Source organism: Pinus tabuliformis, chromosome 5_1 (genome assembly GCF_031772625.1).
Source record: "Pinus tabuliformis cultivar Carrire ecotype Pingquan chromosome 5_1, CPIR1, whole genome shotgun sequence".
NCBI classification, from domain to species: Eukaryota; Viridiplantae; Streptophyta; class Pinopsida; order Pinales; family Pinaceae; genus Pinus; species Pinus tabuliformis.
Window position 1 is genome coordinate 869,838,390 of NC_142305.1, and position 9,503 is coordinate 869,847,892.

Here is a 9,503-nt window from a genome sequence, read left to right on the forward strand (position 1 = left end):
TTACAGAACCCTCCCCATTGGGGAACATCATCCTCGGTGTTAAACCACAACAGGAACTTAGAAAAACCATTAAAAAGAAAACATAATGCCCATGGAGCTTTATAACTTAGCTCGTTGCAGTAGTTACAATGAAAGACCTGCTCAAAAGCAAAACAAATGACAACATGACAATATAAAAACCATAATAACATGACACCCATACCACTTATTGGAGCTTTATAGCTTACCTCATGGCAGTATTTACATCCATATACATATACGTACATATACTAAAACATCAAAAAAACATATGCCAAACATATACCAATATCAAACCAAAACTACTTTGCCTCAACCGGTAAACAAAGAAGTATATAGGGCCCGCATTTGATCCACCATCTCCCATGTAGCTTCTTCAAGCCCAAATTGATTCCACTGCATTTTAACTTTCTCAATGGCTCTATTCCTGAGCATGAGATGTTTCTGCTACAATATGCACTGAGGCTCCGACTGGAACTCTCCTTCTTGCTCCACTTGCAATACAAACCAATCAATAACATGATCAACATCATTTATATACTTCATAAGCAATGAAATATGGAAAACATCATGTACTTTCACTATTGGAGGCAGTGCAAGTCAATATGCCACTGGTCCAATCCTCTCAAGGATCTCAAAAGGCCTGCAATACATTAGCACCAGCTTGGCACATGAACCAATCCTCAAAGAGATTTTCTTGGGCTTGATGCACAAATACATATGCTCCCCAACCTGAAACTCCTTGAACACCCAATGTTGATCTACATAACTCTTCTGTATATCATGTGATGCCTTTAGATTCTTATTTATAACCTGAATTTCCTGCTCCATGTCAGCCGACATATCCGGTCTAATAAATAGCCCGTTCACTGGATCACTCCAGCTGACGGGAGTGTTATAACTATGCCCATACAATGCCTCAAAAGGACTCATCCTCAATGACTCCTGATAACCTTTGTTGTATGAAAACTCAACCAATGGAATATACTCCTCCCATTTCCTATGCTAGTGCATCACATACATCTTAAACATATCCTACAAGATCTTTTTGACCCTCTTTGTATGTCCATATGTCTATGGATGATAAGTTGTACAAAAGGCCAACTCTGTACCCAAGCCTGAAAATAGCTCCTTCCAAGACTTGGAAGTGAACTTTGCATCCCTTTCCGACATAATCTTCTTTGGAATACCATGCAGTCTCACTATCTCTCTTATGAACACCTGTGCTACCTCACTGGCTGAATATGTAGCCCTTATTGGAATGAAGTGAGCTACCTTGCTAAACCTGTCAACCATGACCATAATAGAATCATGCTGCCTCATTGTCTTTGCAAGACCTGTGATGAATCCATGGAAATGACCTCCCATTTCCATTCCAAATGTCTATAGGTTGTAGTAAACCACCTAGATGCTTACATTCCGCCTTGACATGCTGACAATATAAACATCTAGCCACGGACTCTGCCACTTCCTTCTTTAGATTCGACTAATAGTAGAACTTCTTTACCGTCGTCAATGTCTTTTGATATCCTGGATGACCCAAGTATGGCTTGGTGTGAAACTCCATCAATATAAGATTCTTGAGCTCACTTCAATTCAGCACATAGATCTTGTCTCTAAATATCACCAAACCATCTGTCGTGAGACGATAGTCTGCATCCCGATCACCTATACCTACACCTGCACCTGTGCTCTGTTGTAACCTGTGCATTATCTCCATGTATTTTTCATCCTATTGTCCTACCTACAAGATCATATCCTATAACTCTGTTCCATAAGAGCTCATAACTACTATATGATTTACCTGTACCTTCCTTCTAAGAACATCTGCAACCAAGTTCTCCTTCCCTTTGATGTATCTGATCTCAAAGTTGAACTCACTAAGGGTAGCGAACCATTTAGCTTGCCTGGAATTTAGATTCAGTTTATCGAACAAATACCTAAACCCACTATGATCACTCATCAATGTAAACCTCCTCCCCAAAAGGATAGTGTCTCCACATCTTCAATGCATATATAATCGCTACTAGCTCAAGATCACGTGTCAGATATTTTTGCTCATGCTCATACAATTTTCATGACTTATAGCACACTACCTGTCCTTCAAGCATGAGAACTCCACCAAGTCCTCTCTTGCAAGAATTTGTACACACTACAAAATACTTGTCCGAATCCATAATCTTTAGTACTAGTGCATGTGTCAGCGACTGCTTAAGCTGCTCAAAACTAGCCTCACACTCCTCTGTCCTTTCAAACTTATTACCTTTTCACTGCAATGATGTGATAGGATATGAAATGCATGAGAAGATCCCAATGAACCTCCTATAGTAACCTACCAATCCCATAAATCATCTTAACCCATCCACATTCTTAGGAGTTGCCCACTCCATGATGGCCCTTATATTTTCTGGATCCGCTGCTATGCTATCCTTGGAGACAACATGCCCCAAATAATGTACCTCAGCCTGAAAGAAGTTGCACTTGCTAATTTTAGCATACAACTGATGCTCCCTTAGAAATATCAACACTACTACTAAATGCTCGACTTGTTCTTCCTCATTCTTAGAATATACCAATATGTCATCAATGAATACAATAACAAACTTGTCCAGATAAGGACGCAACACACTATTCATAAAACACATGAATGTAGCTGGAGCATTAGTCAAACCGAATGGAACAATAACAAACTCATAATTCCCATACCTGGTCCTGAACATGGTCTTGAAGATATCCTCTTCCTTGATGCATACCTGATGGTATCCTGATCTCAAGTTGATCTTAGAGAACAATGTTGCTCCCTTCAACTGATCAAACAAATCATCAATCCTCGGTAAAGGGTACCTGTTCTTGATCGTTACCTTGTTCAATTACCTGTAGTCAATGTAAAATATGAGAGCACCATATTTCTTCTTCAGGAACAACATTTATGCACCCCAAGGCGATACACTTGGCCTAATGTATCCCTTTTCAAGCATCTCCTTTAACTACAACTTCAACTCTACCAATTCAGGTGTGCTCATCTTGTAAGGTGCTTTTGATGTTGGAGCTACCCCTGACACCAACTCAATAGAAAAATCTACCTCCCTGTGAGGTGGAAACTATGTAATGTCCTCAGGATATATATCGTGAAACTACTGCAAAACTAGGTACTTTCTTAACACATTGGAATCCTCAACCTCCTTACGTTTGTCACTAGAAATGTGTACTACAAACATCACACAACCTTTTATGCAACTACGCTTAGCCTACATAGTGGTAACCATCCTCACTGATATAGGTTTCTTCTTCCCTGCAAAGTCCTCTTTCCCCACTATCATCCACACACTCAATGGCCTTGTCGAAGAAATCCACTTTTGTTCTGTGAAGGTATATCCAATCCATACCCAAAATTATACTATACGATCCCAATGGAAATACATTCAAATTTGATGTTGTAGGCATACCATTTAACTCAAATGCACAAGCTCTTACCCAATGGTGAACTCACTTCTTTTTACCTGTAGCCAACTATACCAACCAAGATTATGCATGCACTTATTTTCTCAAACCACACTTATCCACCAGGTTAGGATTAATATAACTATAGTTAGATCCAGGATCAATCAAAATAGAAACAACTTGATCACAAAGCTTACCATCCATCTCAATGATCGATGCTTGATGATCTGCCTGCCTATTGTCCACAACTGCATAGATATGAGGAATGTTATGACCAACATCACCAACTATATGTGCCTCTTGAGCACTGTATATATGGGGTCTACCACCACTTTGATACTATGGAAAATCCCTCTTACGATGATCCTTACCACATATCCAACAATGCAATGGTTCCCTACCATTGCCTCTAGCTTGCTGCTCTCCACGTCCCCTCTCAGCTGTATTGAACCTCTTGTAAGGAACTACATTTTCTTTCTCACTTGCATCTTGAGATCTTCCTCTCTTTGGTGTCCATTTTCTTTTAGGTTTTGTTAGATCCTAGATTTACCTCAGGCTGAAAAGGTAGGATCTAGGGCCAACATCAAACCACGCTCAGCCTCGTAGCTAGCCCTACGAGGACAGGAGAGGGCTCTCTCTAGGTCAATATCAGCAAAAGATAATCGATGGGGCTTGAGACGACAGAAAAAAAAACTGATTTTAGGCTAGGTATGAAGTACAAGGCTTTGATTTGATTTTTTGGGGGTTTTGTTGGAATCAAGGGGAAAGCAAATTTTGGGGCGCATGGATTGAGGCTCAGCTCTGCAAAGATCTCGATGGGGCGAGGTAGGAGATCGTTTTGGCACTCAAATTTTAGTGAGATGGAGGGAAAAGGCAGGTGAGGTGTTGAAGAGGGCAAGGGAAATCACAAATCCTCCTCAAACAGCTGAAAACATCAAACAACTGAAACAAACTTCAAGTAGAGCATTGCACCTTCAATGAATTCTACTTACACTCTTGTTTGTTTAGTTCAGAAGAAATAAGATAGATAATGTAATCACATAAACAAATTCACAATCACAAAGAGAAGCACTGTACCAAGACAAATTACCACATGAATCCTAAAGAGTGCTGCAAATCCTGGTCTCAATTCCTTAGCCAAAATACTGAAAATGAATGTACAATGAAGCTCAAGGATTTCTCAAGAGTCCAACCTTCTACCAAAATCCAAACCCTACACTATGAAATTCATAAAATATATACATTTTCTCATCCTTGTACTAAGGGGTTGAGCTCAACCATTTTCTTCAAAATAGACTTAGTTACATTAAACTTGGGCCGAATTTCTGAAAATAGGTGTTGAATATAAACTCGTATCTCATAAACCATAGCACCTTTTACAAAACTGAAATTTTTTTTTGTATATAAGGTAATTTTTGAGAAAAACCTCTCTCAAATTTTTGAAATGCATTTCCAGTAGCTCGCACGCTGTTCCACAAAATCATCTCTAAAACATAAAATCATTAAAAATTTAAATCTGTGAAAATGAACTGTAAATATCTAGTCACATATCCCAATCCATGACACCTATGAATAAACTAAAAGAGGTTTCTGTTATATGGCTCATTATTAACAAAAACCTCCTTGGGTTTTTCAAAATTACTTTCCATCTGTTGTGAAATGGCCCCGCACTAAAATGACTAAAACAGTAAAAAATAAGAAAAATTTGCTTTGTTTTAATGTAGGCTCCAAATATCACTGTATATCTCCCACATAGTAGCACCTGTGCATAAACTGAAGGATATTTTTGTTATCTAGTATGTGATGAACAAAAACCTCTTTCACTTTTGAAAAATTACTTACCATTATTTCAGAAACTGATTTTGTACTAAACTTGTCATTGTGTACAGCAACTGACCTCAAAACATGCATAACCAAGAATCACTCATTCATTTCTTCTAATCCAGGAACCGGTTACAAGAGTGTGATATACCGTTGGAAATATTTTTCCAAGCTTCTTCTGATAGACACACTTGTGAAATGTTTTGTGCTGAAAATCATGTGTAAAACATCTAACAAAACCAGACATAGTAAGATCTCATGTTGATCCCTGGTGACAGGCTGTGAAGACTGGAACTAACAGGTTTCACATTTCTTCTCAATTCATTTTTAAGCTCAACTTTGCACTTTGATTGCTCATAACAATGTTTCAACTTTTGGATGGCCTCCTCCAATGATCTAGGTTCATCGAACTCAATTCAGTCTCTGTATGCAACTGGAAGTCCATTGATGAATCTTTAAGCCTTGGCCTTCTCCTCCTTAAGGTAAGGCACATATCTCAATAGCTCCAAAAACCTACTATTATACTCATCATCTAGCATAGAACCCATCCGAAACTCATAGTACTCCTTAGCCATGTCATCATAGTACCTCTCAGACAAGTACTTCTTCTTGAAGAGCCTTTCAAATGCATGCAAATTCAAATCCTCCTCATGTATACCTTTGAAATTCTTCATGTCTTCCCACCAGATATCCTCTTTACCTTTGAGACTAAAAGTGGCTATCTTTGCTTTCATGTTTTCTGAATAATCATGCAATCGAAATAATTTATTCATATCAAGAAACCATGCCTCTACATCCTATGATTTATTCATCTCTCCATCATAGGTAGGTGTATTTTATTTCTTAAACTCATCCGGAAAGTATCCTCTATCACTCCTCCTGTAAGGATGATAATGATGACGATAATGATCCATGTTAGAACCAGAACTAGAATAGTACCTGTGTCAATCACCTCTCCTATCCAGAGTGTCCAACAATATTCCATCTCTGATCATGTCAGAACTATCTAAACTGTGTCTACTAGGATACCTACTGCCATATGCCCCATTAGTTTCGTCCTCATGTCCATGGCTGATCTGAAATGGTGCCTATCGCTGCAACTCTAACAAAATCTAAAGTAGTATCGCATTCACCTCTGCATGTTTCTCTTGTGCCTAGATGATTTTGTCATTATCTATTTTGCAACTCCTTATTTTTTCCTTCAGGCTTCTCAATGCGTCTGCCAAGTGAGAAGAGTGCCCCGCACCACGCTGCCCATCTTATGCATAGGGAGATTATGTGTTGTCTACCACCTTGCTAGCCATCTAATCTCTTTCTTGCAAGGCATACTATGTCAGCTAAACCAAATCATAATAAACCAATGTACCTTAGCATAATTTGGGGAGGATACGTTATCTGTAAGATCATCAAATCAATGTGATACATGTATAACATAATCATAACATCATATAGACATATATCGAATATTTGTATCAACGCATAAACATCATTCTAGCTAGGGTCCAGTCATCAATGGAAGGCCATATCAACAATGAATGTTATGACCTCATGCATGACAACAACCATTACTCCATTGCACACATTTCCACATGCAACTATCAACATGCATAAGCAATGCCTAATCAACTACACATATGTATGAACACATGTAATCGAGCATAAGTGATCAATTCTTGTAACTAACCTACAAGACTAATTCATGTAATCAAATCATTCAAGAATGCACCTGATATACAAGGATGTAGTCAAGCGACATATAATCAACATGTAAGCGACATATAACCATATGAAACCAGTAATATACTTCCGATGATGCATTCCAGAAAATCACATCAAGTTCCTCATGAAAACCTTACCACCATCATGATCAACATGATGCAATGCAATAAGCACATGGAATGCAAATGTAAGAGACACACATGCAACTAACATGCATGCATGACCAAGCACCTTCACCCAAGGAGAGAACAACCATGCTCTGATACCAAGCTATAACACCTCCTCCTCCCAGGTCCACCCAAACAACCGGCCAACCAGGGTAAACATGTGACGAGAGAGGCTACTATAAGGGATTCAACTTCCTTGGTGACCTTAAGGAAATGGAACTGACATAACATATCAAATAAACCCATCCACATCAGCAACAACACCCTCTGGAGATATTCCAGCCACTCAGACATCCTATCCCTAAGTCCCATTGATGATTTAAGCCTTTTAACCCCTGGTCGTTCTCATGCTATAGGCAAGACAGTGACCAGAAGCCAAAGTCTCTCTCACCGACCTATGTGCCATTGTCCCTGGACTTTTTCTAGAAGACCTGTGCCAGTGTCCCTGAGATTTGAGGCACTTTTCTAGCCCAGAATACCAATCTCTTCCCATAACTTGTTATAACCTTCGGAATCCATCAAAGACATGGTGAAAATATAGAAAAATCAAAAATCAACCTCAGGACTAGGCCTAAGCATCCCCAACCGGGGCTAACATTCTGTCAAACACTTGGCATCAATGCAACATACAAGTCTAGGATACAAGATAGATCATAAATGACTGAAATAACTTATGAAACATAACCAAAAGGATCACCTTCGTCTCCATTGAAATATTATATCATCAATTAGGTCTTGCATCCATCCATTTAACAATTACAAGTAAATACATGAATTAACCATGACATGAACTAGTCATTTAACCATGCTTATAACTAGCATAAAACCATATAAATATAAGAGATATGATAGCCATTAAATCCACATATAAACTAGTGAAAAAGTAAGAGAACTTAGCTTTTATTAATCATAGGCAAATCCAACCAAGTTCGAGACTTCCACGTACTACTCGACCGTAGACATGGCTGAATTGAATCTCTCTTTCAACCAATCATCCCCATGCCATATTCCAATCATGAATGTGGGAACTCATAAAACAACCAATCCATGAACAACCAAGGGAATCCAAAAGTTAAACCACCTCCACCCTCATCAAATCGTGATCACACCAAAACCAGTGCTCCGATCACAAATAAACCGAACTTGGAATGCCATCTAGAATCCATCACTATCCTTGAGGAATTTTTTGTCTCCTTGTCTCCTTGTCTCTCAGGCTTTATGCAATCTAATCTTGAATCACTAGGCCCTAAACAGAGACTAGTCTCTCAGGATTACCACAATCCAAACCTAGATCACTAGGCCCTAAACCGAGACTCCTCCCTAAGGCTTTACCATGTATCCCGCAAAAATCGATCAAGGGATTCCTAGGCCTTTGGGAATGAAACCTGAGACCATGTTCACCCCAAATTCCAAAATCCATTCAGCAAACCAAAGCTCAAAATCGAGATAAATATCCCAACATACCATGACATTGAAAAAAAGGCAAGTCTATGTTGAAAAGCACTATCATAACACGACAAAACCATGCCACCAATAGCAAGAGAACCATACACCAACATGCAAAGCCATGCATGTCTAAACCAGCTAGGAAATCACACATGCAAAAGGATACCTGCAATTATTCCTATTGAAGTTGCTTGATCCTACTTTTCCTTCACCGGTCCTTGCTTTCCTTCCTTTCCCTTTTCTTTCTTTTCATTCCTTGATCCAAAGATAGAGTTCTCCAAGAAAACTCTAAGTGACCAAGAGAGATAGAGAGAGAGAGAGAGAGAGAGAGAGAGAGAATAATGAGAGAGCTCCAAACTTGAATTGATAAAAGGTTACCAATTGATCCTCATAAGCCTTTTTATTAATGAGGCCTCTATTTTCTTCATTTTCCATTATTTTCCTTCAATTTACTCACATGCAACCTATGACATTTCACCTTAATTTTCTCCTATTTTCCTTTATTTTCATAAATAAATGTGCCGAAAATGCCTTTTTGCCTTTTAATGCCTTTGCCTTAACCTTTGCCATTTTTCCTTAGCCAAAACACACATCGAGTGATGCCCACTAGGATATCCTTGCCCAACATTCAACTTGGAATAAATTTCCCTTAACCATGGTCTTATTTTTCCTTTATTAACTTTTATTACATGGAATTTTCACTAGGGTTGTTACACTAGAGACTTTGATTACTATACTAATGGCCAATTTGTCATCTAAGCCATTGTTTTTTGGAACCATCATGGATATTGCCTAATTTTATCAGGAATACAAGTGGTGGCTTTTTTTTATTAGTTATACAAATATTATGCGTTTAATTGAAAAACTTAAACAATTTGTTCTATAGTTATT